The sequence below is a fragment of the Bombus impatiens genome, unplaced genomic scaffold, assembly GCF_000188095.3.
Source record: "Bombus impatiens unplaced genomic scaffold, BIMP_2.2 scf_0257, whole genome shotgun sequence".
In the NCBI taxonomy this organism is placed as follows: Eukaryota; Metazoa; Arthropoda; class Insecta; order Hymenoptera; family Apidae; genus Bombus; species Bombus impatiens.
The window spans coordinates 863,550-873,037 of NT_176676.1; positions in this window are offsets into that span (position 1 = coordinate 863,550).

Below are 9,488 nucleotides of genomic sequence, written 5' to 3' on the forward strand. Positions count from 1 at the left end.
ATTTCACATCTAATCGTAAAATAAATAGAAAGTCCGAATCTCCTCTGCAATAAAAGCGGATTATATAAATAATTTATTCCTTCATTCGCAGTTCTGTTAAAAATTCAATCTCTTTTTTGATCTGCATATGTAACCAGGAAAAAGATAACACGAGGATAATGAAAATGAACTTCTTGAATATAGAAAGAAAAAGTAGTAGAAGCGAGTAGAAGTGAAAAATAAAAGTGAAAAGTTCTTTCTTTTCATAAAAAGTTCTATTCATCCATTTTAGATTTGACGATCAAGAAATATTCAACTATGAAAGAAATTTATAATTTTTGTTTTGTTTTGAGAAACACTGATTATGTGGTTACAAGTGAGAAGAATTTTCTCAATCAACTGACGCTATATAATAAACCTATATAATTACCTCGATCATTGCAAGCAGTAATTTTACTCAGAAATGTGTCACGAGCCTCGTAACTCTTTCCTTTCAACATTCTTACCATCAACCGAAGGTGCAACCCTTCTACAAATATTTGGTTTTAGCTAATGATTACCAAGGTCTAGAGTGGGATTATCTCTGAATATTTACGTCCGGTTGAAAAATGAAAAATATCTCTCTCCATTATTAGATTAGTACAAGTGTTCTGTAATTTTTAATCTTTGAGTCATGCCACTAAATATTTTATTGTATTTTTAACACGGTGTTACGTAATATTTAAAGAAACAAATTCCAGAATAAACCAAGGAACAAACTGTTTTCATTAAATATCTAATGTATTTTTTTTTAATTAATAATAATGTTTTCTAATTCTCTTAGTAGTACTTGGATTTTGAAAATCAGTGATAAATTATTTTACATTTGTAGAATTAAATTTCACAAAAATATCTAAGATTTCTGAGTGTCACACCTTTCGCAAGACAATCATCAAATGACATCGAACGATTAGAACTCCATGGAGAAACTTCCCTATTCTTAAAAATACCTCACTACTCTTATTAAAAGAGAAATTCACGATTGTATTTTCATTACAAAACTACTGAACGTAAATCATAACGATTTTCTATCGTCAGCAGGTAAACTTGAAAAATTCTACAAAAAGGTTAGAATCTTCGGTTAAAAATTCCAAAACTCGTCGAACGAATCAGTAACCCTTTTGCACACCTAAAAATTGACTATTACTCAGGCTGACTTTTTTTCTAGTACGTCGTGAAATCTCTTTTCTCGATCGAAACGAGAAAAAAAGAACACATTTTTCGTCGATATATATTTATTGAATCCCTGACATTTTTTTCCACCTCTCCTATTTTTTGCATCTTTTTTTCACTCAATTTGTGAAAAAAACGCGACGATGCGTTTTTCAGGACGTACAGCCGCAGAAGTAATTTTTTGAAATTTATTTCTACGGACGACACAGAAAAATATGAGCTAGCTCGTTACTTACCCACCGTAAATACGATCATACCGTGACTTCACCGAGCCGAAACATTTGTCCGCTAGTGAAAAATAGTATCCTGCAATTTTTCGTTTCTTCAACCTTCCTATCGTGTTCTTTTTTGTTTTTCTCCTTCAGCCGCGATAGCTTGAAAAACGCCGCTGAAAATGCTGCTTTTAATCCCTCACTTGAATTACCCGCCCCTGTAAGAGAAATTATTTTGTTGATAATATTGTAAAGTAAAGGAAATTGAAAACTGATTTTGATTTACGAAGTCGTTTGATTGTTGCATAAGAAATGTCATCTCAAGATAGATGATAATGAGTTTCATTAATGAGTTTCGAAATAAACATATTTTATCAAAAGACAGAGGATGTTTATGCAAATTCATATTTTTGTGAATAAAATTAATAAAATAAAGCCTAAGTAACCTATGATTCGTTTTATCCACAAAATATTATAACCAGCACTATACTTTATATTTTTTCTATATTTCTGCATATTATGCGCATTACATATATGCATTCTTTGACTTTTAAATTTGTCATAAATGTACAAATATTCGCAGTCTACTTATCAAAGAAAGGCCCTGAATTCACATGTTCTTCTATTTGTTGCAATTGTATAAGTTTGCCAATTGTAGCTTTATAACACGCTGATACGTTTTTGTTGCCTCAGGGCGTTAAGATAATCGGAATGGAAATTTCCTGTTTCCTAGTTCTATTTTCTAGCTTCGTAGAATTTACAAGCGTCTATCAGCCTCAAAATTTTCCAATGGATACTCAGCACGGTCAGATAAGGGATAGTAAGCTGAAAAATTCAATAGCGCATGATTAAAGCGATTCATGTGATAAACCAGGAAAGCTGGCCGATAAAACGATCAAAATTTCGTACTTATAATTTATTACGTTACATTTATAATTTATTTGCGGTATTAATTCTGTTTTTATCATTTTTTTTCTTGTTTGTCATTATACACGAATTTGACACGTCAAAAGCTATAAAATTTTGTTCTCATTTGATAACAAATGGCTACATATTCTTTGAAACAACAAGTAGTCGTTATTATGAATTTCATTTCAGCAATCAAACAAGCAGAAGGCTTGATAGATTTACATGATATAATAGAAATTAATTTTAAAAATCACACTTGACACTGTTACACTGATATATTTAACACCGCTGTATCTAAAACTGCTTGAGACGTATTCCTGGCGTAAGCATGCCCAACAAGAGGAGATTTCCGAGGAGACAGCGTTAGACGCAGAAGTATTAAGCATTAACGGTACAAGATGCAAACGTTAAGTGCTACATTTCAGATTGTGACAGCATTAAGACTGTACCTTTAATATTATCATTTAAAAAAATACAAGTTTAATATAGATATAAAGACTAAAGTATTTTAATCTTTCTGCATAGGTATTTCCGATTATTTTCGATCCAATTGTATTTTTCTAACGCTAAAAAGTATTTCAAGTTTGAATAAAATATAAAAAGATTGTCGTTGTTAGTATGCTTGATTTTTCGTTCCATTTTCGTGTCACACATCCGCTCACAACATTACAAATCTTTTTTACTTGGCAAAATGGCAACAAGATTGAAATATAAAACTTGCACGATCGCAGGAGACTTAAATAGCGTACCATTTTCCCTCAGAGTCCCTCAATTAATCTTTCCATCAACGAAAAAATATCACTCGACGGTGAAAAAGACAGCCAATTGATTCGCATAAAGCGATCCAAACGAAAGGAATTAAGGTCTCTGTCTGATCTCGAAATGAAAACTGTCATTCGCGTAACACATCCGTCGTTCATTGACGACAAACGCGCCTCTTCGTCGATGCACGCCATTCCGAGCGCGTTTCTTTCGACAGCATCACCGTCCGTATCGATCTTCTCGCGTCGTGTGCGTATATGCCGAGAGTGACGGCCTGGTTTCGAAAAATCGAGCACCGAAAATTACGCGTGCCATTCCGATCCTATCGTCGGTGCATTCGAACGCGTTCGATTGGCAGCCCCGGGCGAGTCATAAAACTGGCACGCAGCGTGCACTTGATTCGTCCGTGTTTGTGTGCGTGTTGCGCTCTATCTGACTGACAGGCTAACAATTTGGCCCTATTATCGGTTAAGCAAATACGAGACAGAAAGAAGAGTAGAGAGGAAAATTAATCGTGTACAGTGTGAGTACACACTCTTTCATAAGTGTGAAAACACTTGCCGATCTTATATGAAATTACAAGTGATAATATGACAGAGATTATCAAAGAAAGACATATTTAATTACAATTTTATATAAAATTATAACTGAACTTTATTTTTTGTGCTATGATAATGCCATTGTTTTACTTGACAAAATTATACTATTTTACAAGAAATATTTTGGAATTTAAAAATTGTTCGAACCTTTTTCATCGATAATAACCACTGTGCATACGTAAATAATATTTTATTAGAGAACCTCAAAACCCAAAGACTATTACTTTATTATAAAAGGAAGAAATTTCTCAATTGCTAAATAATCGAATTATTAACAATTTTTTATTTTAAAACAATTACCAGAAAAATTTACTCTTCTTGAAAGTTGTTCTTCTAGCAAGGCAACTATATTTTGCCAAATAATTCTAAACATCTTTAGGTTGCAATAATTTCTTAAATATTCGTCAGAAGTCCACGTTCTTATGAACGAACGTGTACATCCAAACCTATTCAGTTTCAAATAAAATCAGCTTCACGCTAAATAATTTTCCATCTTTGTCGTCCAATTACAACGGACAGGTAGGTTTAACAGTCTCGTTTCCGGCGCAGTTAGATTCAGTAAGGGGATAGGTGGCCACGTCGTGGATCGTTTGGTATAATGATCGAGGCATAAAACAGGCTGCGCCCCATTGCTACAGAATTGCAGATCTCGTGCAGTTCCGTGGAAGCGGTTTTCTTTTCGTTTGCTTAGAAACGTGTTTAGGCTGTCATCGTGTGCGGCAGAATGCACCGAAAACTCGATAACGATCGCGAAACGAGAGGGTAAGAGGTTTCGCTACGGTCATTCGATTTTAACCGGAGGAGGTTACCGGCTGTCTTCCTGTCCTCGGGGGAAACGCGTCCAATTTGCTTAAACTGAAACTCGAGCGTTTCGCGTGCTTCGAAACTGATTAGTCGCATAGTATAATCTACAGATCCTAGCTTGCTTCTTGTAAAGAGCATGCAAAGCTTCGTTCTGATCACTCGAGTTAGTATTCATGTAAATCGCTTCACTCGGAGCGGTTCGTGTTTAAGTAACTACATTTCGAATGGATACCAAAGGATAGATCGCGAACGTTTATACACTTACGGAAAATTCAAGCATAGAGATTAAAAATACTCGAAGTAAAATACTCGTTATATTACATACGGATCGAAATAAATATTTAGCTTTCTTTCCAAATAAATTTTTAGCTTTTTTCTTAAGTATCATTTCCTTATGTGTACATATTTATAAAAATGTAAATTCAAGTAAAAGTCTGAAATCTATTAATGCAAAATGGACATAGCGTAATATAATATAATTTCAGTTATTTAATAATATTTATTTTTGATGATTCGTCTTATGGGTACAAAAAGTATTGACATACTATTGTAGTTATTATACAATAGCATTTAATTTGCCTACTAATTAATTAAGTCCAAGTATAGTAAATTTCCGTATCATTTATAATAATAGGTATTGTTATACGACTACAGAAATTTGATGATACAAAGATGAAACATAGGACCAATAGATACCTTTTGTACCTAGATACCAGTGTACCTAGATTTTATGATTACGTGTTTATTAGAAGATATCTCTTGATTGCCATAAAAGGATTTGACTTCTGCATATTTTTAAAAAATGCATATTATCATACTGTAAATCGTTATCATACAAAATAAAGAAAAATTTAACTATGTGTGTGAATTTTTCATAATAAAAATATTTATCAGCGCAGCAAGCGATTCCATCGTTTAACGTAATGTACAAACTATTGTACAATATATTCCAATTTCCATTTTGCCTTTCAAAAGTGGGAATACAGTAAAATAAAAGGAGAACTTAAACCACAGGATAACAATCCACAATGGTGCAATGGTCTAATGCAAATGAAAAAGCCCGGTGGCAACGAAAGATACAGTTTTATCGGGTTAGAAGGGACAAAATCGTACGCGTACTCGCTTTATTTTCACGTTCGCCCTATAACCGCGATAAATTTTCATGAAATAGCAAGCTATCTAGGGATCGTTTCATCGAAAATGAGAATGGAGGGTCGATTTTTTAAATATTTTAATTCGCAATTTCTGTATGTACTAAAAATAACTTATTGTATCTTATTCTGATAGTTCCGTTATTCCTATTCAAGCTCATTTTATTCCAAAGATACTTTCAGAATCGTGTCCTTTTTCGATTAAACTAGACGTATTAAACTTGGATAGAACTAGTCATATATAATTTTGCTTAATTTTAGATAAGTATTCTTTCGCAACTTCCTTATTAAATAAAAAATTCGCAGTATACAAACTTTACGCTATAATACGCTTCCGGAAACGAGCTATTCTTCTACGGTGATGATAAAACATCCCCATCGACCTATATACTCATACTCCAACAACAAGTACGAATAGTCATATACACTATACATATCGTTTCCTTAAAATTAAGAGTTAAACCTGGACTCGAGGAGTACCTCAAGATTTGTGAATCTATATAAATACATGCGCCCATTTCGCGAAGCTCCTTTATTTTTCCTGTGAGGTATAATAATCCATGGAGCAGCAGAAGCGGATTGCACACACCCTAATCTGATATTTCGACGCAAGGGGAGCGTATATTAATGTCGGTCTGCAGGGAGTAAAGGCGAATACCGCAGCGTGTACATTTTTATCCGGCCACCAGCCGAGGCCTACGTAATCCACCGGCACCCTATAAGGCTAATGAGTCACGCTGATCTCGTGCACGCCATTGACAAACCGTCTTAACACCATAAAACCACAGGTATACAGAATATTTTAAGGCGGTCTTAATAGCTTTTGCAGAAATTCGTCAAAACTCGCATAATATTATTGAATAACACGTTGAAGAGTTGTATCGATAAGGAGAAGTGAATTTTCGGAGTAAAGCCATATTTTCAGGTATATGGAAGTTATTTGGAGAGGGAAGGGTTTTCTCGGAAGGGTTATATCGAGGAATTAAGTTGGCTCCGGTGCGTATCGCGATGTAAGCCGCTTTATCAGACCACTCGAGTATATTAAACACGTGACGGGTCGACGGAAGATCGATCCTCGGCGAGATAGCCGAATTCGAATGTTGGCCACGAACGTGGTGCACGACCGATAAATCGAAGTTTAGATTACGAAAATGACCGTCTTCGGTGAAAGAGAAGTCATTTGACGACTGAATAACGAGTTGTAGGTATATTTACATAAACATTAATAACTCGTAATATCCTGTAATCACTGTGTCTTGAATAACTGTGAGTCATTTTGAAAAAGGATGTAGCAGTTTGTTATGCGAAGGAAACACGTTCTTTCATGACCACCTTTTCCTCTTCTCTTTTGTTATTACATGTATCTCCTTCGATGGTAATTTGCAATTATTATGAAGTTACTATAAATAAATCTGTAAATGCGAAGTTTGCAATGGGATTAGAAGTGTTGAAAATCATATCACCCTTCTGGTACGTCTCATAGGAAAATCGATAAGTTAGAATTCGATACTTGAGAGCGAGGTATTGTTATGTGGAAGTGTGTACAGCGTACACCTTTGGCCACTATACAGGAGACACTTCGAGAGTCGTTATGCAGAAAGGGATTTGCATGGGGTATGAAGTTGGTGTTTTAAGTCTTCATGCAAATGCGAATGGAAACGTTGAAAAGTAATAATGAAAGCTGATTGTATATCGAATAGAATTTCGACGTAGTACACGCAACTTGGTAGAATTTATTGAGAGATTAACACCCACCATGTGTAATATCAAAGTATTACGATCCTTATCTGTAGACAGTCTAGAGCCTAGAGAGTCTAGACGTTTCTGTGACTCATAGAGACTCGGGAGAATATTGAACACGTTCGAAGAGACAGGGGAGAAACGCGAACGATCGATTATGCCGCGACAGGTTTTCTAGAAAAGGGAAAAAAGTAATTTAAATATCCTTTCTGCGTGATTGCACAAAACGCGACATTGTAAAAAATCAATGATTATAGTTCATTATAAATGTTAATTGTTGAAACTGATTTAACTGGAATTGCAAATAGAAAGAAATTTAAAATGGAATGTCAATAAAGGGAGAATAAATTTAAAGGAGATTGAACAGTTCAGATTCCGTCGAGCCAACAAACATCGAGTGCGCTAGAGATTCAGAGGAAAAAGCCTACTGTGATCGCCGACAGGTGGAAGCACACTATCGGTGCATCTCGTCTTCTCGTTTACCCTTCTTACTCCACCTATGTAACATTATAACATACAACATACTTTTTATGTTACTCATACTTTCCGACATACCTTATATTACTCGTTCGTCACAACTAATTGTACAGCACGATATTATCAAATCGTCCTTTTGAGTATATTATGAATCAATTATACAAGTAGATGGGAATAAAATCATTACAGATTCTTCTAATAGATACAAAATCTTAAGAAATACAAATATATATATATACCTTACAGATAATGGTCCTTATACGTTAATAAATAAATATCGAGTTAATGAAAGATAATCTTCTCTGTCTACATATTCCTTAAATCTACTACTCACGTACTATAATAGCATTCGAAGTTCCCTATCAATTCCTAGCTTACCCCACAAACCACTCCCTTTATCGTTAGCATGTAAAGACATTTCAGAGCTAAACGTTCTATTTTCATGTTTTCCATTTCTTGAAATTGCATTCGATCTTCGATAGACAAGCGAAGTGTATTCCAAGTACAACTCAATTTCCAGCGGCCGGTCTAGCGCACTTCAATTACATTCTCGATGTATCTACGAACCGGTCGATGGCCATGGAGTGTGCCCTCGACGTGCACTCGCACGACGGGCGCCCAATTTTCCGCGTGCGGCCGAATGCACGGAAGGATAGATCGCGGAGGCCACAGGTATTCTCCTGGCTCCGTCACGCCGCACACTTTTTCTCCTCTACGCATTCCACGAGGGATCGAGTGGCCCCGGAGGGCCACGACCGCGACCCACGCGCCGCGACGCGGCTGTACCGCTTCAGCGCTCAAAGTCGAATGACGATCGCGTCCCCACCACCCACGCAACCGTCGTGCGCGGCACGCTCGTCCTCGAGCCAGGTGCGTGGTGGGGGTGAGATGCGGCCAATCAGCGCGCATACGTCGTACGCCGCGTCGAATCTTGGTCACGTGATTGGCGGCCAGCGGTTCTTCGTCTCGCTCCCAGTTGTAGTCGAGCAGCGTCGTTCCTGCAGGTTTGATCGGTTCTTTCCTCGTAACCCTCCACTGTCATTGTTTGGCCTTAGGAAGGGTGAGTCCCTTCGTCCTTTACCAACCATTCTACCCCTCTCTGCTTCGCTCAAAAGGGATGCGAGAGCACGATCCCCGCAGCGATCTTCGTCGCACTTATCGCACTTCTACGAACTCCTGGACTTGCTTCCCCCTCCCAGACGCCCTTTACACGCTTTACCCGTTTCCTACCCTTTGTAGGGCGGCAAAGTTCAGCGGCTGAAATACGCTGCTGGCTTCGCTCGGCGCCGGAACCATCCCGCACTGGCTCCGCTGATTATCTTCCCGCCGAGCCTTTGACACGCCTGTGCTCTCACGAAGTTTGAGATACTCCTAGCAGATAGACCCGGGAATTGGTATATGTAAGAGATGGTTCGAGTGACGCTGCACGAGCCGATTTGTTATCGGGATGACGCTTCTCGTTGCGGAAATAGGATAGGCACTCAGGAATTGCAATATTTTCTAGAAAAATCACACGTCTGGCTTTGATGATTATTTGACTCGTTGGTGTCTGATGATGATAGAGGTTTGAAATATTCACTTGCGTGGGTAACTCGAGATATCTTGTTTTTACGATTTTTCGGAAGTTTCTTGTATATGTAGAT